The sequence below is a fragment of the Tenebrio molitor genome, chromosome 1 (assembly GCF_963966145.1).
Source record: "Tenebrio molitor chromosome 1, icTenMoli1.1, whole genome shotgun sequence".
In the NCBI taxonomy this organism is placed as follows: Eukaryota; Metazoa; Arthropoda; class Insecta; order Coleoptera; family Tenebrionidae; genus Tenebrio; species Tenebrio molitor.
In genome coordinates, this window is record NC_091046.1 from 9,489,669 (window position 1) to 9,514,979 (window position 25,311).

The following is a 25,311-nucleotide window of genomic DNA, read 5'->3' on the forward strand; positions in this document are numbered from 1 at the left end:
TTTTCTGATGTTATAACTGGTGCTGAAATTTAGACAAATGCATTTAAGTCGCATTCGAAAGGCAGTAGTTCATTCCTAGTTCATCTAACTTACTATGTTAACTTCGCCATATTATTTTATTTTGGAAATTGTTTTTGTTCTTGATCACAAAAGAGTCCAAACGACATACTCGATATGAAACAAATTAATAACCAATCCTGTGTCACAATTTTGTTGTATTCTTGTTCGAGCTAATCGACAAAGTAATGTGTTTTCGGTATTTGGTAGATGGCATTCAGTCTCTCATTACTCTGTTCAATTGCACAAGAAAATTGGCACAGATTTCCGCGATGTCCGCTCGACCCAGCAAAAAATAATGAAAAGTGGAGACGCGCGTTCCGTTTTGAAAACGTACTGACATCGAAAATTGCATTTGTAGAGGAAAATCGTTTCCATTTTGCATGAAGTGCCGTCATCTAAAATTGCATATTTCAATCAGGATAATTCCATAATATCTAAACTCTGGACATGCACAGGCATAATTTGTTCCAAACTCAAAGAAAACAGAATAAATTGTCATAAAAGCAAATAAACTCCAACCGGTATATGTATGTGTTTGTGTGTGTGTGTGTGTGTGTGGCTCGTTCGTCCCCTAACTATATAAAGGACCATAGCATTGCATTTGATGTTCAGAATTTATTATTCATTTATGTGAATAACGTTTTGTGAAAGAGTTGCTAAAAGCGTAATATCGGTACGTCTTTAATTATATGACATGCTTATAATTTTTAAATTAACCGTACTGAAACTAAATTCGCCTGAAGGTAAAGCGTTTAGTATAAAAGGGTTTACTGTTCTTTATTATTTCATTTAGATAAAATCTAATTGAAACTGGCGCGAGCGAAAAAGATTTTATACATGAAATTTAATTATAAAGTATACATGTTCGCGATGGTGCGGTTAAAGTTAAAAGCTAATAAATTTAGTTAAGCGCATGCTTTACGACATTTACGTAAAACAATAATTAGTACATTACAAAGTTATTATGTATTTAAGAGATTAATACCTACCAAAAACCTTCCCTTTAAAATATCGACTTGTTAAGCAAACTCGTTTAAAATTTTTGTTTAAAAATTACAGCAAAAGCATAGTAAGCGATCCTGAGCTTCCAATAGCTGTTGCATTAACCTAAAATCTATGTAGTTATGTAATAAAATTCTCGACTTTTATATTTGATATTGATCTTCAAGGTACATACAGTGTAAGTGTAAAGCAAGCAATAAAATTCCTTTAATTTGTGTAATTTATTTTTGGCAAAAATCCTGAGACAGTTCCATTTGTATTTCTAGGTTGTCATCTTTAGGCATAGACTGCACGTTTATATTCCACCCAGTGGCGGCACCATTTAATCTTTGCCTTGTGTGGACCATCACTCCTGGTAAAGCTTTAGCTAGTTTTAGATCTGGTTTTGACAAAATATACGCATTTCTTTCAACAGTCAAATAATTTTAGAGCCAGCAGAGTATCATTTACCTTTACTTATTCTTTCTTAGAACTTCCTTTTTAATCACAAGAGAAGCTCGCCAAAAAGGTTAACGAAGATTTCAAGTAGCTTAAAGCAACATCAACAAACGTACAAAACAGTAACTACAACTAAGAGCAAGAACATCACTTGCATCGGTACGAATTTCCTTCTCACCCAAATTTATAAATTGAATCATGTGAACTTCCTCTGCACCTTTCTTTTCCGCCACTTCCACATTCACCCCGCCATCATCATCTTTAATTAGAGAACTAATTCTAGAAAAGCAAAAATTGCACTTCTTAGAAACAGCCAAAGCACAACCTAAAGTTACATTATTCTTGAAATGTTTGTCTACTGGATTTTACCACGATTATGCCACAAGGATAACAACTTTGAACTGAATGTCCATAAACTAAAGAAGAGCGAAAGGCTTTTTTTAATTCAAGAACTCCGTTTTGGGAATTTCCAAAATAAAAATTTGGGAAAACAATTCATTTTTTAATGCTAAAAATATTGCTGAATTTATATAAAATCAAAGCAATATTTATTAGCTTAAGTACTCTATCTGACATAAGTCTAAAGTTCTCGTATTCCGTTATAAACGGCTATTTGATTGATATAAGGGTCTGTGAATTTTTAGCATTTTTACGGTTGAAAAAAATTAAAAACTGGTTAATTAAAAACTACAAAAAAAAAAATTAAACTACGGCAACAATTCTTAAACAGTTTTCTAATTATTAAAAAGCAATCCACTTTTACTTTTAAAAAATGTCAAGAACGTTCTAAATTTTTATAAAAAAAATAATGTATGACTTGATAATAAATTGCTACGTGTCTAAAGTTAATAACTTTTAAATTAATAGTCATTATCTTATATAAACATATATGAAAAAGTTTTCTTCAAGCAATAAATCTTATGTCGTCATCCTGCCGTTGAAATATTTAATTGTTTACAAAAAACACAAGAAACATTAAACTAGCGTTTGTTATATTCGCAGATATTTCTTATCGTTATGAAAACCGCAGAAATAATATGTATAATCAACATGGCTAATAAAATTTACAACGATATTAAATTATAAATGCACACTGTAAAAAGCAGTTGGTAAAACGTTTTCTCAGAAGTGCATTGTAAATATTGTGCAGGGCATGCTTTTGATAAATAAAATAAGATACATTTTTTGCAGAATTCAAGAAACCTCGACATCAAAGGAAAACATGACCTGCACTAGTTTATAGAACATATGTTTTTGTGAAAGATGAAACATTAATGATGACGACACACGAACTCTCAACCTAAGTCAACGAATATAAACTGACGTCAACATAGAGAACAATCACCATTTAAAATGTCCGCATCCATTAGTAACGAGTGTTTCAATTATTCGCGACCCAATTGAAACTTGAAGTGAAACTCCCGCACACAAGACGAGTTTCTGGAAAAATATCGACAAACAGTTCGGTTTTCAGGCGACGGACCGGAACCCCCCGGAAAATTTTTACAAGCTACGAAATGTTTTCCGGGATCTTTTGCGATTCAGGGTTTGCTGCGAACACCGTACGTTTTTACTATGAGATGGGCCATTTTCGAGCAATTTTATTAAACTTTCGGTACTTTAATAATAATTTAAAGTTATAAGCAATGAGCATGGGCATGCATATAGCATGTGTTTGTTGTTATAAAGCTGTTTACGTAGAGCGTGCAAATTGCTTCGCAACTAAATGATTATTGCATGGGAAGTGTTATTACTTATGAAGGGATCGTGAAATTCCTGGGCCGGAGTCTCAGCAATGCCTTGCAACATTAAATATTTACGGCGCTTACAAATTTATGACCCCTGCGCACTGTATTAAAATTAATTATTTAATATTAAAGTCCGTAATTTTTTGTTAGGCCCGGTCGTTATTCCGTAATATTTTATAGATTTTTATGTCTACGCACAATAAAATTGAAAGAATTATGCATCGCCGCTAATTGTGGATTTTGCAGGGGGCCCTCGCACAAATTACTTCTTAAAAAATTTAAATAGTACACTAAAACTTTCCGCAAGTACACTTAACGAACGATCGCTCATTCGGCTTAAGATTTAATAATCCTTCGGCCTCTGAAACATTTTTTTTTTTCTCAAAGATTAACAGACTCAAACGTGAGACATTTCAGATCGGATTCATTTCAGATGGTGTTATTCGTCGCAAGACGTGAAAAAATTGTTGGTGCAAATATTTGTTCCGCAAGTCATCGACAAAGAATCTGGAATAGGGCAATAAAGGGAATTTATGTTTGCAAATTTAAACAAAATATTAGCCAATATCAATATCAGTTAATTTATGAAAGTGCCACAAATTTAGTTGCAATTATGCGGCACAAACATGTATGTTGTGTATTTTGTATTAATTAATAATGCAGCCGATAGGTGGATCATGATGTTATATTCAAATAATGGCCATATCGGTGTTTGTCAACTCCAATTGTCCGGCTCCAGCATTGATAAATAATATATGCGTTGTGTGCATGTCAGAATTAGATTTATTAAATGGGGATCTTGTTGGACAGGGACGATTCTATGGCCATTGTTAAGATACTATTTAAATTCGTGCTTGTTAATGAAGGACGACAAATATCGCCCGATTCCTTGTTAAGTTTAGCGAAATTTATGGCCCACCGTCACTTGCACAGATAATGCTGTAATGACGTAAAATTAATTAAAATTATTAAAATTTATAATGCAAATCTGGGATGCCTTTATGTACAACCGAAATTTGCTCAAAGCCAGTGTTATTAGCAGTGGACAAATATTTCATTTATATTTGGCAATCGGACCGTAAATTATACACAGGTATGCGAGATAATAAGGACGACACGCTAAAAAAATAACCCGCATAAAATGTAGGTAATAAGTTTTTAACGTCCACTCTATGTAAATGTTGGTTATTATTGCACCAGACAAACTTTTATACATTTTATCCCCTCAAAGACGTTAATTATGAGCCATAAAATTTAAAACACATAGTAGTTCAATGTAGGTAGCATTATAGGTGGGTACTTGGACGATTTCCCTGCGTAGAAAAACTCACGAAGAGTTGTACATTATAAAGATGCAATGAGAATAAAATATGCTAATTATTACGCTGCGTCTACATTCTAATTTCGGTATAATTTTACCGATCCTATAATTTAGAGTTCAACAACTGTAAGTTTCGAAATGCCATTACACGAGATTTACATAAATGACGTCCAAAATATATACGTACAGATATTTGTACGTACTTTTATGTAGTAATTGTACAAGGTAAGTCAAGCCGAACGTTAATCAACTACTTCACGACCATAAAGATACAAATTACGACAAAAATTAAAACCCTCCGTTTGCATTTTCCCACACCAAAAAATCTAAATGTGAATAATACACAGACAATAAAAGCTGATGATGGCGACGTAAAACTGAACAACTGAACCTCTGAGTCATAAATCTTGGCCTTTTTAAATATGTTTATTTCGAATTTAAAACGTAAAACGTATGCTTGTTCAAAAATATCTAGTTTTACCTTTCTAGACGATCATTTTAAAAGTGTCAAAAATATACAGTGCTTAACAAGAAATCAGTACCATATACGAATCTTTTTATTTATTGTTTTAGAAAAATTTTACTGCAGCAATCGTCACTGCCGATCTAAAGTTTAAAAACGTGACAAAAGTTATCATGTGACCTCCAGGAGGTATACGTCAAATTTGACATTTAAAAAAATATGAAAATGGTTTGTGTTGAATAGGCACCCTTAATGAAAAAGGTAATTTTACGTACTCCCATGCGGATAAGAAGTAACTCTTTTTCGGACGTACTTTTTAAGGCATGGAGCGTGGCGCCATCTGTTGGTGTATTTAGTAAGTTAACAACGAAACCGACAAAACCGAGTAAACCGACTGAAAATCAACGAATATTTAACCAAATTGTTTTATTTGCAAGTGTTGTATCGTTTACTTCTGGTAGTGGTTATTTGGCGAAAAAGTAAGAAAATGAACGTTGACGGAGTCGATAGCGACAGTAAAATTGACGAAGCGATGACTGATACGCCGCCGGACATTGCAGACGAAGCAAGCGCTGCAAAACAAAACTAGCTTCCAAAAAAATCTGGAGACACTCTATAACATTGAAAAACGTCGACCATAAAGTCGAAGATTAATTTTTTTCAAGGATGTCTTTTGCTTTGTAGTTCGTGCACCTCGGCCAAAAATTGCCTTTTGCCCTCGCCTGTTTTCAAGTCTCGACCCACCTCGACTAGAAAACCCACAGTCGGACAAAAAAGATGCACTTTTTGGCTTTGATACACAAATAACTATTTCCCAAGTTGGTTCTAATGAAATTTTATGCTCACGTCCAAATGTTCAGAACGAAATTTGAAAAAAAAAATTAAAAGAATTTTGCACCTTATTTAGTAAAGGGTAATTATCCACTCATTGCACTTTTGACACCATTCGCAAAAAAATGTATAATTGATTTTAGATTTTTTTTTGGTTAATATCTTCTAACAGTCAGGAACAATTCACCTTTCTTTTATTGTAAGGGTATTTCAGCGACACCCTATATGGCTGAAAGAATTCGATTTAACGACGATTTATGTGAAGGATGATCAATTTCTGCTATTACTGAAGAAAACATTCTGCCTTTTGTAGAAATAAGTATAAATGCTTTAGGCACTGAAATGACTGATATTAACAATTTGTATGGGTATAAGGAGAATTTGTTGTCTCTGGATTTCCTATCATCTGACAGATGCTCAAAAGCAACTGTACGACAAATGGTGCAAATAGACTTTGTAAAAATACAAAGAAAATATCCCTAAAGCTAGCAGTTCACAATAAAACGAAACCTGGACATGCAGTGCGAACGTAAATAGTCTCCCCCCCATTTTGACTTTTCAACTACGCAAAATAAAGACATTGGGCAAAAACGCATCAAGTTCAATGCTTTTAACATAAAACTGAACTATGAATATGCAAAATGGCGTTGAGAGCGCTGTCAACATTGAAGTTTCAAGTTCTGGAGTTATGACCGCTTGAATGTGATTTCGTAGGTATAGTTCTCCGAGAGCTGCAGCGATTTTATGGCAGGGCAATAGTAATTATTACGCCTATTGAGATACCGATAAGCGACGTAAACAGACCCCTGTCAATCATCATTTTCGTTCTATACCTGTCAGTTTATAGGGTAGTACTTGGCCGAATTTACGATTAGGGGTTGTACTTGCGGTTTAAACCTATTGTCGGTGTTGCTAACGTTTACACAATGGTACCCTGCCATAAAATCGCTGCAGCTCTGGGAGAACTATATGCCACATAACTACCTTGTTACCTTCATATCTATAATTATTTTAGGACCAAAATGTCAATCAGTAACATGTTCGACTTGGATACAGTTTACAGTGATTAAGAGTGAGTGATAATACTGATAATTAAATAAGAAAACAATAAATAACATGTTTAGTGAAACTTGGGAAACAAATAAAAAATTTAGAAAAATTTGGTCACTTCGACATTTGTTTAAAAGGTTCTTCCTGCGCCTAGGGCAAAGGCCCCACACAACTGCGTAATTCTGACATCACCAAGTTGTCCTGTTAAAATGAATAAATTTTGAAGACCAGGGAAAAGGAAATTCTTTTTGCTCAAATCTAGACCCGTTGCAACTATTACGAAAGTTAAGGTTTTGGTCTTAGCAGATCGAAGTATAACTGCCGATGAAGTAGGGATAAACAGAAGCTACAGTATTAAAAATTTAGATCGAAGATTTAGGAATGAATGAGGTCTCAGCACGTTGGATTCCGAAATTGCTTAATCCCGAATAAAAACTGAATCGGCAACACATTTGCGAAGAAAACTTGAGGGCTTTGGCTGTCGACGAACAGTTTTTTTCAAAAATCATAACAGGTGATGAAACGTGAATGTAACTGGATTCCACCGGCAAAACAAGAATCCATGAAGTGGATCCACCGCCAAAAAAGGCAAGAGTGCAGAATTCATCAGGAAAGCTGATGGTGACGGTGTTTTGGAATATGAAAGGAATATTATTGATTAAATACTAAAGAAAAGACTCTACAATATCAGGAGAAGTGTGTTAGGTAACAATCAGAAAGTTGAAAACTGCCATACAGCAAAAAAAAAAACCACAACTGTGATCAAAAGATTATGCTGCTTCATGACAATTGCCGAGTTCACAAAGCTCATCAAGTCCATGAAGTAATCGACGAGTGCGGTTTTGTCGAGATGGAACATCCACCCTATAGCCCAGATTTGTCACCGAGTTACTATTATCTCTTTCCTAAAGTAAAAAAGCACTTGAGGGCCGTTTTTCTTCAAATGAATACTTGAAAGAACCGGTGGAGGAATTTTTTGAGAACTTATCAAAAGAATTTTTTTAAAAGGCATAGCCTTATTGGAAGAACGTTGGAATAAATGTGTAACCGTTAATGGTTCATATGTTGAAAAATAAAATAGAACTTTTCTGCCATCTTTTTTCCTTATAGCTAGGTAGATAATATAAAAATCTGGCCTCATGGTTTGAAGAAACTTTTGGTGAAAATAAGTATCTACATATTTCTAAATTAGTTAATTAATTACTAAACGACACGTCAATAATAATTATTAATTCGTGAAGTTGAACAATTTTAGACTTTATTAACAACACGTTAAAAAATTCCATTAAAAAACTTCCACAAGTTAAGTAAAATTTTAAAAACGAATCTTTTTGTACAGATTCTTAAATAAGAAAGTAAATAAATCGCTGAGACAGTAATGAAATAGAAGTATGTAATAACATTTGTACTTGATAAAGAGTGTTCGGGAAACCCGTACAGAGAAAGTGGTGGTACCTGTAACCAGTAGAGTAGTCTTAAGTCAGATCTGCACAACAAGCAACAGCATGGTTTAACAATAAACCACCCTTAAATAACGACTTTTATTCAAAAACAAACAACGTGTTGAGTATCTCTGATAAGTGTTGGTGCGAAAACGTTCAAAGTCCACGCCCCAACAGTTTGGTCCTTCGAGCCGGATTTGTGCAGAGTCATTATGTGACATTTAAGAGAGGATTTCAGTTTTATTTTGTAAGAGCAGTTGTTCGCACTGCAGCCACAGCACTTCTTCGTCTGATGTGTGTTTGATCAGTTTATGATACTTTATTCTGTATCTTTGTCTTGCTTTGAAGTCGCATTTGTCGCACTTCCACCATTCAACGGTCTTTGGTTTTGGACTGGGACGGACACTTGTCGCAAGCAAACCACTGCACAGCTTCAGGTGTGGTGTGTTTCACCAACATGTGACGTCTCAAGTTTCCTTTCCTGCAAGTCCTGTACTCACAATTGTAGCAATAAAACCACTTTGCTTCTTCGTCGGATTTGTGCAGATTCATGTGACGTCTAAGAGAACATTTCAGTTTTCTTTTGTAAGAGCACTGTGCGCACTGCAGCCACAACGCATCTTCGTCTGTTGTGTTTGTTTGATCAATTTGTGGTGCTTCATTCTGCATCTGTGCTTTGCTGTGACCTCGCATTTGTCACACCTCAATCCTGATCCTGATTGGATCTCTTCTTCATCAGATTTGTGTCGAGTTATTATAACATTATATTCCCGGTTTGTTATGTAAGCGCACTTTTCACATTTAAACCGTGATGTTTCTTCACTTGACGTGTTCATCATCCGGCTCGAAGGACCAAACTGTTGGGGCGTCGACTTGAATGTTTTCGCACCAACACTTATGCAGAGATGCTCAACAAATAAAATACATATTTTCTTGTTAATTGAAGTAAACTGAAGCGTTGGACATGAATATATTGACTTCTTTAAATCAAAAAACCATTTTTTTTTAAATTCTGTTATGTTAACCTTTCTTATCTTATGGAAGTTTCTTTATTCTTCGTCCAAAAATCTCCACATGTCAACCATCTGGTGGCAACAACAAGGAACAATTTTTAGCAATTTACCAAGTACAGTTACGTATGCAATTCAAGTACAATAATGACCAAGTATGAGAATGAAATGCAATAATTCTGTAAGGTTAATATCATAATTAAATGAACTTCATTTCCCGGTAAAACACAATGTCACAGTGGCCAAACAATGGTAATACCGTTCAACTTTGTAATTTAATACAAAATAATAAATAATGTTGTAGATTAACATAAATAACAAGTATGGACGACAAATACGATAATTAAACATATTTACAGAAACGCAATTTTCAGTAATTGAAACCAAATAATAATTACGACAAATATTAATACAGGTATGTAATTCAATCCCTTTGCTTCAGTATATGCAATATTAAGCACTTAATTTACCCTACAATTAATTATCTCCAAAGCAACGTATCTATATCCACATTTGTTAACGCCATTAAACAATATTTATTTAATATCAGACGCCTCTCTTTAAAGTCTGACCCAGTTTAATTTCAATTCCTTCCGATCACAAAAGAAATTAAGCTGAAAATTCGACGAATTTTTTATTATTAGTTTCCCGAGGCCTTGATTCGAACCCCATGTGTAAAACGTTGTTGATTTAAACCAAGTATTGTGTTATTATAATTTCCAATAACATTAAATTTTATATTAAATTAAATACCGTCCATCAATCATCGTGATTAAAGACCCTGATTCAATTGTAACCTGCATCTGCTCTAATGTGATAAAAATTTATCCGCGATAAATTGACTTTGATTACTTCACAACACCTAGTACATCGACAATAATGGAAGCCATCTGAAAACGTAAAACTGAGTAAAGAGAAATTTCAGATTCAAAGAACTTTGAGGAAAAACCACTTCAGAATGATTTGGGAGGGTTGCAGAAGGAACACAGAGATGAAAAGTGTTTTAATTTCCATGAAAAAGTTCGTCATTTATAACCATGCCGGACGTGAAATCAAATTTTTTAATTAGTTACTTGGCACATTTCTAAGACGAAAGGATGAAAGTGCGTCCTCCAGTTTTTCTTTTTGCTTCATTATTTCCTACAACATTATTAGATACCTTTAATTGCCCTTCATATAACATATCCTGCATAACGGTCATAATAATAATTTACGAAATCGTTTTCATCCATGAGTCACGACAGTCACTTCCTGGCTATGTGAAAGATGAAACCCCAGTCTAAAAGCGATTGAAAAAATGACTTCTGTTTATTTTTCTATTGTGACGTCACGCACCCTCCACCATTTCAGATGCACCGACGAGATTTTACTAAAACGAATGTATTTCTTGTCGCCTGCATTTGTTTTTTGGAAACGAAGAAATGGACAAAACATGTTTATAAATATTCCTATGCAGTTTTAAGCATCACATATCAGTGAGTTGATCAATATTATCCATAAATCAAAGTCCCGCCTATTCCAAGAGCGCACGACATTCTATCATATTTCAAAAACATCAAGCCATTATTCTAATTACTGTGGAATGAATATAGATGATTTTAATAATATAACAACTCAGCGGGAACTCTTCACAGGCGTAATTACAAAATTTGAATCACAGAAACCAGATTTTCCTGAGCTGCCTAAAGGATACATCATAGCCAAATACGGATTTACTTGTGGCCAAAAAAATTTTTAATATCAATCAAATCGCAGATCTGGACGACGACACAATATAATTTCATACAATTAAGATCACAATCATCATTATGAATACGCCGAAATAACCCACAGCATAATTACAGCCAAAACAAATTAATGGAACTATTTCATTATAATAATAATAATAAATACCGTTATTGTTACAAATGAACACACCAGACCAACAAAACGTGTTAATTGCATTATTCCCAATTTTTCATTGTCCTTACACGAATATATTTTATTTTTTATTTCCGGATATACGTATTGTAATATCTTAACTAGATTATTATCATTACCGACATGCATGCGCCACTGTAGATATATAATTTATTAGGGTGGCTCTTACGTCAACCCTTAATGTGTTTGTTTTATAATAAACTCATCAATAATATTAACGATGGAGAGTAATTAAAACATTCATGAAAATGCATGTTGTTTATGTATACCAGGACATCATGAATATTTGCTAAACCTCATTAATTGCCACTTAGCTGTTTTGTTCGTCCAGAAATAATTACACTTCTGTATTCTTTTCAAAACAACTTTAATATACTACAACCCCAAGATATTTCACAAGACACACGCATTAATCAAATTATATTTCAAACATTAACTCGTACCCCACACAAAACCCCGACCGCAAGATAATTCGAAATTAAGTCTTTTTCTGACAAGCCAAAATGGAACACACGCAGTTATTCGGACAAAATCGAGTAGATATTCGATTAAATTCAATTTATTTCCATTTAAAAGATATTGCATTACATACTTTCTTTTTTATTCGCATTTCATAAAATTTACATGCAAATAGATACGTCCTCGCGTGTATAACTCGATTAAAAAATTGATATTCCTATGTGATGGTTCAAAAATTTATACACAATAAACAACGTGGGCACAATTTAATCGTGTCTTCTCGGTCGTAATTAAAATTAAAGCATCTATGGAAAACGAATTTTAAATGAGATTAACATTAATGTGTCACTTTAACAACGTACTGAGAGAATTTTGCGTTATTTATGAAAAAATATACCTAGACAAAAATATTTTTACTAGTTACACAGGATACATAAATGGGGCACAATGAAAACAAAACTCACAACATGAATCTGATAAAAACAATCCGATAAAACTGTGTTGTATAATTTCTTTCCTCGATTAGCTTTTTCTTAAATTGATCCCTTCAAGCTGCCGAAAGCTGTAAAAAATGCTTTTATTTTTTCTGTAATCACTAGAGCTGGGAGGAAAATGCAGTTTTTTTAACGGCATTTCCTTGTAAAATTAGTTTGTACTCAATTCTACTTAGTGATGTTCACTGTATGACGATTCATTTAACTACATTATTGATGTAAGATGAATATGTTATGGAGGAACTGCTGTCTTCATATAAAACAACTAAGATATTGTACCTCTAATAGTATATTATTCAACGAGTGAGAAAGTTGGCCATTTCCATGAGAATGAGATTTGCGACCACGAGCCGTAGGCGAGTGGAGTAAGTCATTCGAATGGAAATGGCCAATTCTCACGAGTTAAATACTATACTTTTTCTAATCATATTGACAATTGAGTAATAATTATATATTTTTTATTTCTACGTTTTATTATGTACATTTATACATTAACCGTGGCATAATTAACAAGAGTAAAGGGAAGCGACTTTACATCTACATTAGTATTAGTTATTTCTTAATTCTTCGTTGTGTTTCGTACAGTGATGCTGGAAGCTTGAACTGCATTGATGATTTTGTTCGCTGAGTCCATCTTGTGATTCATGGACGTGTCTATATAACCTTCGGCTACCGTTGTGGACTTCCAGCCACCGTGTCTTTTTAAATCGGTTATATCGGTACCTGCATCTACTAGTATTGCAGCTGATGATCTCCTGAGACTGTGTCCAGTATACTTTTCAGCTTCCGGTAGCAGTCTCTTGCACTTCTGGTGGCGTACAATCCTCTAGATCATCAACAATTTCCATTTTCTTGTTAATATTTCTGAGAAAACAGATTCGATGACAAATGTCATTGTCAACTATTTTTTAGAAAACAATGGACCGTCGTATAATCGTTACGGTGGTGATAGATACTATCCGTTGAGAAAGTAAAATCTCGTCATCTCATTGGTCTAAGACAAAAATTTTCTCCACGGATTCGACCAATTTTCTCCACAGTTGAAAAAATGACAACTTTCTCAATTAAAAAAGTAATGGAAAAGTACACATTTCTTATTATGATTAGAAAAAATATATTTTTTAAATAACACTTGAATTTCTTCCCAACATACTAAAAATGAGCGATAAACATGAGGAATGTTTCCAGAACGAAATGACTAAAATAAACATAAAGACAGCTACAATCTGACAATGGCGGATTATCGCTGAATTATAAAACAAGAACCGCCCAAATTAGTACCAGACAAGAGGTAAAAGAAAAATTTTAATGTTGACTTAAATAGTGATACCTGCACAGTGGTAAAGTGGAGCTAATAAAGCGTTTTTATTACTACTTTCATATTTACCAATTAAGTTTCAATTCAGCATTTCACTTCCGAAAAAGACAAAAAGGTAAATTTTATTATAGAGTGTAACTTGTATAGATCTTTGTAATAAATTAGTGTTGACTTAAATTCAGTAAATTCTTTTGCAACAAAATGATATGTAAGAACCGTTACCGTCAAGATAATTTTTTCCGGTCGTGTTCAAATTGACGACAAATCGGAAGGCTGGATGCGCATCACATTTTTTTTTAATTTAAAAAACATACTATGGCTATAGTAACAACGTGAGCTTACAATTTGTTGAGAAAAGATTTCGTTCAGTCATCAAAAGTACACTTTTTGTTAACAAAGGCGAAATAAATGCTTTTTACCAGTTGTACCTGCGCTGCATAAGAATAATCACTGTTAGTGGTGCGTAACAACAGTCCTTTAATAGAAATGTCTATTAATAATAATTCAATAAAATATGATATGTTGTAGTTTGCCTTAGGCAAACAAACGAGAAAAAACCACACGGCAACAATTTTGTAATTAAATATGTGTAGCAGAAAACAAGGAAATTAAAAATTCTTTTATGACATTTCTGCCAGATGTAGAAGTGACATTAATAATTACTCTATAATAAGATTGTATATTGATTCAAAAGTTATCAAATAAATATCTGAGATTGATAAATATACATCTTTATGGCAAATAAAATTTTTACGACTGTTGCCTAATTAAACAAAAATATGAAAGAATAAACTCCCGTTTCGCGTTATAAAAACATTACGTAGGTACATAAAATGTAAATATTAATAAAAAATCTTAATATGTATTAAAACCTAAATAGACATAAAACCATAAACTATAATTTATTGTTATTATTTGCGCAGTTAATTTCGGTGAGATAGTACATGTATTAATTACGGCCGAACTAATTAAAACTTAAATGTGGCCACCTAAAAAGGTGCACCTCTACAGAAGTTCATTATGTTAATACTTTTCAATAAAATTCTGTGGTAACACAAAATAGGTTAAATATATCATAGTAAAAAATTATTTCACAACAAAGAAACAATTTTTACATACAATGCAGTCTTTATTATGGTAAAAATTGAATGACAGCTTGTTTATATAAATATTTAGGCTACAATATTAAAATTAACTGGACATTAAAATGCATTATGGATTTTTTTCTATACTGCGTTCAATACGACTCGGCGTAGAAATAGTTTACAAAGAAATTCCAATAAGTAAATGCTTATTCATTGAAAACAGGAAGTCAGTTCTTATTATAATATGATAGATTGTCTATTATAATGGCAGTTCACAACTTCAGTTCACGGGCGAACTTTCGTACTAATTATTATTTAAATATATTCCCGTCTTTATGAAGTTATTTACTGCACTCTACCGGTGTGAATTTGTTCCACGCCTCTATTTCACAATTTGACGTAAATGCACCTTAATGTTTTAACACACACACACAAGCAACACAAAGGTTAAATAAATGGTAGTAGGAGGAAAAATGTTTGTTGCACGAGTGAAAAAAAAAACAGTAGATTAATGATAGTTTTGCATAACGAACATGTAGATTAGATGGATACTATGTACATACGTCAAATTATATTGTAATGGTAGGACGACATTATAATAAACATATTAATTATATTAGATATATGAATGACATTTGACAAGTAGCTACCACTGAATCATAGTAATAATGAGGAGGACAATGACTAGGAAATAACAGTTAGTTACACAATTCTCACAAAATTGTTTACAAAATTGTCAATGCTAATGCCATGTCGGAAATGGAATGAAATCATAGTATCTATTTAATTATCATATTGTGGGCCCAATTAAAAATATCCGACAAATTCAAAATGTACATTAACGGTCGAAATTAATGTCTTTATCCGTCGCGATGATAACCTTTCAATTCGACGCAAATTTCAGCACTAGCAATTAACAACCATTCGCATCATGCACTGGACCTAAGATAACAATTAGGCCTCGTCATCAGCACACACTGCGTGTAACGGCGACCATGTTGGTGGTTCGATAAATCCGGCAAACACATCCAGGTTTTCCGCTAAGCTCCAATCAAATCTTTTACAACAATTAAAAAAAGAAGCATATTTCAAACGAAACAAAAATTGCCGGCCGCTATAATTCTGAGTTATCTGCAATGTGGGTAGGGCGGCGGAGATACCACAAGATATATCAATCCATGTGACATTTATAATAATCCAAAAATATATATACGTATGCGTTATCCGGTGTACGGTTGACAGTGGGCAACTCGTCACCAGCCCTCCCTTTGTTGTTTGCAAAAAATACATTCATTATTCATCAAAAGTGGGGGAAGAGTGTAATCAAAACAAATCGCGCTTGCTACAGACCCACTGCCCTAGCTCGGTAATATCACTGCCCTTGCCAGAGGCTCCGGACCGCATCGAACTGAACACCCGTTTGACTCCGGACGGGCTCAAAGCCAACCCTGAAGGGAGATTGGAAAAGTTGAGGCGATTGCCAAATAAATGTGACGATTAAAATTTGTCAAAAACCGATTTTTCGGATGTCGAATGCGTAGGTAAACCTCGACAGGGCAAAAAAACAAATCAACCGGAATTTTTGTTTGAGGCAGATGTGTACAGTCGCGGGGGTGCAAATCGACACAGTGGAAAGGGATGAATCGGTATGATCAAACCCAGAGTGTGGAGTCCTGATTCCTTGGTTCAAGGTCCTTTGCAAATAGCTAGAGTGCAAACCAGTTCACAGACTGTACTGTACGCTTTTAATGTTTGTTCCTTACTATAACATAACAATGATCCAAATTATCAAGAGTTTATCAGTTGAAATTTTTGTGCATGAACGTTGTCTTAGATCGTGTACTCCTTTTCAACCAGGGTGGATAGTTACTAAATAAACAAATTTGCATGATTAATAAAAATGATCTGAAATCTGCTAAATTGAAAACTTTCATTACCAGTCTTGGCACATTCAAGGAAGTGTTCGAGAATACAAAACTGAAATGAATCTACAAAATTTAGATGTGTTAGCAAAACTGTGATATGAAGAAATCAAGATGAATTATACACATTTAACAAAATAATTATGTAGGAACAATTGACTTGGTTAGGTCATATCCATAGGAAGAAAGACAAAAAAAATGTACGAAATCAGAGCGCAGGGAAATAATAAAATAGGACAACTGAGATGGGACGACCATGTGCGACAAGAAGCTGAAAAAACAATAATCCAGTGGAATCCACGCTTGTAAAAAGAAGATACGCGGAATGTCGTTGAAGAGACAAATATCAGGAAAGATAATTTTTCAGAATATCCAAAAAAAGAATACATGATAGGACTCTGGAATCAAATCTTGATCAAAAAATGTTCACCAAGTTATCAATTTCAGTTGATTGTCTCAATTTAGAATTCAATTTTTATCCACTAATAAACGTACCTGAAATATATAAATTTATATTTTCCCAGAAGATTGCTGTAAATATGTATCGGGCGTTTTTTTTTTAATTTCACCTCGTAATAGGCGTTCAAGAGTCGATTGTGAACGCACCACTCGTGTAAACCGTAAGATTTTTTAAACAGCCGTAACCTGCATAGTGCGTTCACAATCGACTCTTCAACGCATATGAGGTGAAATTTAAAAAAAAAACGATATCTAGGGTTATTCACCGTTATGCTAAAAGCTCAAATTGCTAGATACCATGTTTAATGTTTTTCAAATAAGGAATCAAAGTATCATTTTGTTCTCTATGTAAGGTTATGTGAAGAAATATTGGACGAAATCAACGTTAGACAAAAACGTTAGTATTATTATTATTATTTGGATATCTTTGAGACTAAACATGAGCATTCTCAAAAATGAGAATCATGTCTGTTTTTTCATCGTTTGGGTACATGATAAAATCGTGTAAAATGTACGAATTGTTTTATTATGTCAGACTATAAAATGATTCTTCTTATAACGTTACATAGAGAGAACTAAAACGTTAAACATGGTAACTAGCAATCTGAGCTTTTGATATTTTGTGTTGCATAACATTAAATTTTCGCTGGAACTCTATGGTGAATAACCAACTCTGTATTTTACTAAAAAACTTTCCAAAGGCGACACTGTTTAATTCTTGACTACAAAATTTACATTAATTACCAATCTGTAATCTGCTTTTGACAATTTTAGAAATAAACATTAGATTTCTGAAGTCAAAGTCACCAAATTGCAGTCTAGCAGTTTAAAAAAAGTGCATAAATGTAGAAATAAGTGGCCTTTTTTGTATTTTTCTAATTTTCTACATTAACACCGTGCGACGGCAAGGGTCAAGTTCATTTCTGACATTAATCATTATCAGTTAAATTGTTAAAAAATATCCACAGTACTAAGTCTATTCGCATCAATTCCAGTTAGTAGTTTCGTAATAATTTTTCAACATCTAACTACAAAACTAACAATTAACAAAGCTCTAATAGAAAAATAATACGATTTTAGGAAATGTTTGTTAACAATTATCAGAATTTAAATACGAAAATGATTGTGTTAATGTTGTCTCAAGAACAATTTTTTGGCGCCAATATTCAAAGTGTCAAAAATTGTACCTCTCTTCAGTAGGTATCCAAAAAAGTTGTTCACCTAAGTAGCTGAAGAAGCATTAAATACAAAAGAAACAAAGACAACGTAGGTTCAACGAAAAATATTACATTAGTTACATTTCTCGTGTATTACCATTTTCTTCTCCATTTTCCTTAATATAAATTATATTTATTACATTGCTTTAGAGAAACATTGTAGGAGAATACATTAGGAGAGTAAGTAAACTACATATTGGGTGATTCAAAATGATTGTGGCCAAGTATGGCAACTATGTACGAAAATTTATGTGGCAACTGTGTGGATGAAGTAGAGTTGTCATTTGTATGACATTTCATAACCGTGCATTTGATTTTTTTGATATCATTACACGTTGATTTGACAGTTTTCAAAATTGCGCGACTATGAACTGTCAAAGAAATATCAACTCTACCCTACCCACACAGGTGGCCATATAAATTTTCGTACATAGTTACCATACTTGGCCACAATCATTTTGAATCACCCAATATAACTAAAAAAAAACATACAAATGCTAATTTTAAATCTATCACAATTCTGTACTCTTTTCGCATGGTATAAAATTGAAATCTAGTAATTCCCAAATATCTAGAGATAGAAAACAATATACAATTAAACATCTGAAAACAGCAAACCGACAAGAATTTTCATGAATACATGTTTACTTAACACTTCTCAACATTGTTTTAAAAATGAATTAATCCACATCATCTATCTTCAATAAATCAATCACTATCACACAGGAAAAATTGTTGGTTATTTAAACATCGATAAACATGTGACTTTTCTTTTGGTAGCGATAAATACATCTGTTGAGCATTTGTTTCAACGAGTGTTGAAATAAATATTACAAAATATAACACTATTTTCTATTTTCTTAATCCCGAATCATAAAATAATAGAGCCGAATTACAGTTTTTTTTTCTTTCAAAAAAATTTTCTCTTTCAACAACTCACAAAAGTGAAATTTTAGAAAATCAATTAATATAAAATCTTAATATTCTCCAAAACAGACAATGATTATTGATTATAAAGTAATCAATTATGTCACCGATTAAGATTGATTTGTTTCCTATTTTGCAAATGTAGTCAGTTTTAATTACTTATTCTCATTAACAATTCAATTTACGCAATCGTATAAGCAATTTTATTGTTAAAATTGTATTTAACTCGTAGGTTATCGTAGGGTGTTACGAGCATTACAGGCGGGCAGAAAAGTAACATTTTATTGGAAAATCTTTTATGGTTATTATTGTCAAGCAATAACAATTATGGATGTACGAATTCACCACCAACGTCACCAACAAAATGATGATTCAGAACGTTAAAAACAAACAAGCAAATAAGAACAGTAATGTTTTCATAGGATTAAAAAAATTAAGTTTGACGCCACAAAATAAAGTATAAATTAAAAAAATTCTCCATATTTATCATTATTTATTTTTCTTCGGAACTAACAACAAACGGTGTAAAAAAACTGTGGCTTAATTAAATAGAACGAATTTGAATATGTATTCATCTTCTACATGATTACTTTGTTGTTGTTATTAATGACCAAAATAAAAATGATTGATATCAATGGACCAAAACGTCGTACTGAAAATATGGCAACATTTGAAGAACCACTTTAGTCAGTCCTTATAAAAGACTACATATAAACCACTATCGCTTCTTTACGAAGTGTAATTTCATGATTTTAACGAGCCCAAATGTAACACAACAAACTACCCTTAAACCCTTTTTATTCACAATTGTAACAACCGATTTCAAATCTCTATCAAGTTGCATGTTTTCAAAACATAACACGTTTACGCAATAGCCCCAACAATATGTAAAACACAATTTAAAAACTTTCAATTATGTGTGTGCGCCACGTTTTCACATATTTTAGAAATACGTGCATAAAGGAAATTTGTTTGTTTTCTCAAAAAAAAAAAATGCAAAATCACAACACGGTACTTCGTACATTGTATTGATCAAAATAAGTGCTTTAATTTTAATTATTGTGCACAAGGGTGTGAAAGGCGCAAACAGAAACCGTAACAAGCGGATTAAAAATACTCTTTATCTCATTTCAACTGACACGAGAGGACGCAGGATATGCAGATAGCGCTGATTGTAATAAGAAAATCGATGACAAAATTAAAATCCGAAATACGTTTTTTCAGTTGGTGGTTTGAGTGATGAGCTCGTACGAATACACCCCCTCCCCTGTGCTTTCTATACGTATGTTCGGGAGCGAGTCCTGCTAACGCAAGCTTATGTAATATTGACTCTTTTTTGTTTGAATTATTTATGCATTTTTACAGTTTTGTAAATGAAATTGAATTTTTTACAGCAGTACAAAATAAATTTCAGTGAAAAACAAGTGAACGCAGATAAATTTTAAAAATATACGAGTGTTGTTGAACGCGTTTACTAATTTATTTTAATATTGTTGCGGTTGTGCGGAGTCGGAGACGTGCCGCTTACGAACAAAACTCCACCAAAGGAAACCGCAAAAGATGCTGAAATACGACCAAGCACTAAACTAAAACAGTTAACAATTTAACGAGATCGGACGTTATTATGTATTAGACATGTAAAACACGCTAATTTTATCTATTTATCGTTGCATAATACGAATTCGTGTTTGAGATTAAACTGTACAACTAATTGTTTTCGATGTTACGGTTAATGAGGTGGATATTGTACTGAAGCTAATTAAAAAGATACATCCCACATGGGTGTTTTACAAAAAAAAATACGTCAGTGAACGTATAACAACAACTGATTCAGACGAGATAAACGTGTTCTAAAATCTTAAATCAACATTTGAAAAAGAAACGCCTGAGAAGTTCCTTGGTGGCCGATTCGAGTCAACAATGGAATTCTATATTGTTTCCAAATAGAGAACAATTTGAACGAATAAAACGAAAGTGACGTCACATCATTTGTACAAATTATTTTTTCCAACATCATTATCCAAATCGATTAAAACTTATTTTTTCTATAATTGATTCAGAAAATTGGTATTCAGGCACAGTTACCTATGCGTGAAGTGGGTCACTTTCTTACATACAATTTTTTTTACACTGTTGTAAGATTGAAACTATAGAAACCATACATAACAGTGTGTAAAATGCGATTTCACACACATAAGCTTTTCTGTTTTTCACTTCGCACACTGTTTTCTATTAGTCACCTAGCAACATGGTCACTGCGTTGATACTTCAGATTTCCAAATTTGAATTTTAAAATTTAGTTTGTGAAAGTAATTACTTATAGAAAAAATATTGTTATATTTCGTGCGTGAAGATGTTTTTTGTGCATTCAAAGGCTTTCTGCCTCGACCTGCGTCTCGGCCTAAAAGACCTTTTCGTTCACAAAAAACACTCATTTCACGCAATTAATATAAAAATAACTATTATGTGGAGAGAACAAAATATGTAAGATTTTTGTGTTTTATTATCGCTTTTAAAACACAATGTTTCACTTAATTTAAGTTACTCAGATAAATAAGATATGAGATTTAAGCTGACATCAAATCTGACAAAATAATGCAACAAATTTAAGTGGTACTACATGTCCAAATTTATTAGTATTCAAAAAACTATGTGGTTAGTTATTAAATATTTAATCCATTAAAAAAAACTAATAAGGTTTTAAAGTTAAATTATCTGTTACATACTATCAAGGCATAAGTATAAAAATTATTTATATTTTGTATTCCCAAATCTATTTCATACTTCTTACAGAAGACCAGACAAACAAACAAGACACAATTACTAGAAAGTGTCGATCAGGTTTGAGTACGTTCACACTGAGAAGTACATGGGCGGTCCTATGATTTCCATGTTAACCTGTTAGCCTGGACACCATGTGATGTGTATTTTTGTTTTTGAGCATGCTATAGTCGACTTTAGTAATGTACTGAACTATTATTTTCTTTTAAAAATTAACAATTAATACTACAATTGAATTTTTATTTTATCTACACAAAAAAAAACATTTATTTCCATATATTGATGAAGATAACCCAAGAACTAAGTTTGCTAATTAATACTTCTTTATATCGAAGCTTCACCATTTACGACACAAATACCTATTGTTAAGATTTGGAGTGAATTCAAAGCTTCGTTACTCAAATTGGCGTCATCAAATGTAACTTGGCGTCAATTAATCAAAATCAAATTTGCTATAACAATTTGTATAATTTATATTTTCTACTTGAATCAAGCACCCCATATTTCGAGGTGTGTGAATAAAATTGGATTATCTTTCAACACGCTGATATTTATTTTCACTTATGTTTCACAGATTACGTAATCTTCGATAAAAATGGAAACAAAACAATGTGCTCTCGAGTTTTAAAATATAACATCTATAAAACTTCCAAAAAATGAAAAATCGAGAAACTTAAGAGTTTTATCTTACGACTGCAACTGCATTCAGCGTGAACCATGTGTTAAGATCATATGACATCTTGCGGATGGAAAATAGCTTAATGCAGAAGGGCGTCGGATATTTTCCATCTCCTTTTTCAACCGCTTCAATTCATATAAAAACATTCATAAATCACAAGTTATAGTGGCTTCTTCTTGTTCTTGTAAATCTGATTTAATCGCCTGATTTAGCAACTTCAATTCCACTTATCTTGTCGCTGTTAAAATTAATCCAGGAAAAATACAATTTGGCAAATAATGCACCCTCTCTGATAATGAACTAATGAACTAATCACTCAACCCTCGTAACATTTTCCACTCAAACTAAACATATTTTAAAACGTGTCATTTTGTACTAGCAAAGAGTTGTTATTTGAGGTGCGGTTAATACTGAATAAACTAATGATTAGAAACAGCGAAAGGTAATTAAAGAAAATATATTCGAATGAGGTGGACGGGTTGGAGGGTAGATTTAGGAAAAATATGCTAACGTTAACAACCGGCCTGAATTTGTCGCTTTTTCCACTTTTTTCAATACAGCAAAAACTTTCAATATCGCTGCTTTACATTTTGTTTGATAACAAGGCACACATACCGCTGCGTATAAAATTGTTCCGCCATTTCGATATTCGTGATGACCAAACAGAACAAAGTAATTGAATAACAGGAACGGTTCGCAAAAATTCCATGTATTAATAATTTGCATTTTTTTTCTGAATTTAAAAATAAAATCAACGAAATCGCCATCCATTACAATAATTAGAGCGAATTTTGTCCACATGTGATCGGGGTTGACTGAATTACTAATGGGTCAGAGCAGAGGGTAAATTTTTGCGAGCGTAAAAAACTCATACTCTTTTTTTAAATTTTATGCAGATGTATATGTATATGATACATACATTATATGTGGATGATATACATGTACGGGGGAGAGGCTTTATGTTCAAAAGAGAAAATTATGGAACAGCTTTTTTTTAATTACCAAAAAACACACATTAACATTTTAATTTTTAATATAAATAAGGCGAGAACTTTATTAAATTCCGTCCGACTAAACATAACAATAATAACAATTTTAAAACTCCCCTCGTTACCGAACGCTCCCGACTTCTTGAAGTTTCAACTCATTGCCCGAACTGAAGACGTACTATTTCTTTCAGTAACTTCAGAACTGGAACAAATAATCGCACGCAAGCAACTCCGTTAACTTAAAAATTAAAAATGTTGGCAAGAGATTGGACGCCTCGAAGACTCCGCACTGAAGGAGTTCACTTTGTGCGGCGCAACTAACTATCGTCTAGGGCTAGAACAAATCGAATCTAATAAATTCTTATCATTTGTAGAATGGTGCGTTACCTTGTAATTTTCGTGTTAGCGCATCGACAGAAGCGAGTCCTTTACATTGATCTACCGAGGGGGTGATCGCAACGACGCCCCCCATTCAATCAAGCCCCAGGGAGGACGATTGACAATTTGTATCCATTATATTTATGTATTTTTACTAAGCCAACAGCAGGAGTGGATATTGCAGACCAGTTTTTTTTATATTTGGGAATAACGGCTAGCTCCGGGGCTTGATCGAGAGCCTATCCATTCGATATTTGATAACCAAATGTGATATATTTGATTTTTGCTTTGCTGCTTTGCGACCAACGAGTTCTCTCGAAGTATCATGATGAATTGGAATTTTTAAAACGGAATAAAGAGAATGCCAGATTCGAAAATGTAATCAATATCTATACTCCCTCACTCCACCCCCATCCACCACAAACACACACGTTAATTTATAAGTTTCAAGATATCACGGAGAGCAATTTTTGCGATTCGCTTTTTGACACGAAAACTCATAAATATACCAATTTAATTGCTGGATTCTTTAATTGCGACACTCGTTATTTATAACCGCTAATATGTTAATGTGCCTTTATATTCATGCAAATACTCCCATTGTAATTACGATTTTAATCAAATGTCTTAATAAAATATGTACATTCAAAAATACTCACCGAGAGTTCTTGATAACAACTATCACAGCTGAAACTGAAACAGAAAAATTATTATTACAGCGTGTACTACAGTTAAATTATTGTCAGAGGTGTACACGGAAAGTAGGACATCGTGAAGCGATTCCAAGTTACATATTCAAAATTAATTACATCCTATTGATCCTTTCGGACTGCTCCGACTGAAAGAAGTGTTTATATTACATTTTTAACGCAAAACTTAAATTAGTCGCAATTTGTATCTCCCTACGTTAACTCGTTTAAAACACTCAACAAGACAAGGCAGGTGTTTTATACTTTGTATACCGAGTGAAACATGTTTAATAGCTGTTGGAAAAAATTGATTTATAATTTAATCAAAAAGTCTAAAATTATGCATATTTTGCAACTATGGTTTTCTTAAAATTCTAAGACAAAATGTATGATAATATTTTTTTGACATATTGAGAAAAAGTAGGTGGTAGTGTTTCAGTGCTTCTTTCCCTTCCACCCCGAGCGCTAATGGGTAAGTTCTAAAGTAATGCAGAATTTATGTTTTAATAAAATAAAATGTATTAAAAGAAAAACCAAGAACTGGAAGATAATTTGTACGACTGTATTTTGATTTTCAATTGCTGCTGTGACTAATTAATTTGCAATGAAAACTGTAGACCTACATTTCA

The 25,311-nt window shown here is 33.0% G+C and overlaps 1 protein-coding gene across 2 annotated transcripts in view; it reads right to left on the bottom strand.

Annotated features, from left to right (window-relative positions):
* The window catches only part of LOC138141449 (protein bric-a-brac 1-like), a 289,292-nt gene that overhangs the window by 234,482 nt on the left and 29,499 nt on the right, over positions 1-25,311 (bottom strand). For both annotated transcript variants that reach the window (XM_069062164.1, XM_069062162.1), the window contains exon 2: positions 24,653-24,686. The gene's annotated coding sequence lies outside the window, so the exon portion shown is untranslated. The remainder of the gene's footprint in view (positions 1-24,652; positions 24,687-25,311) is intronic.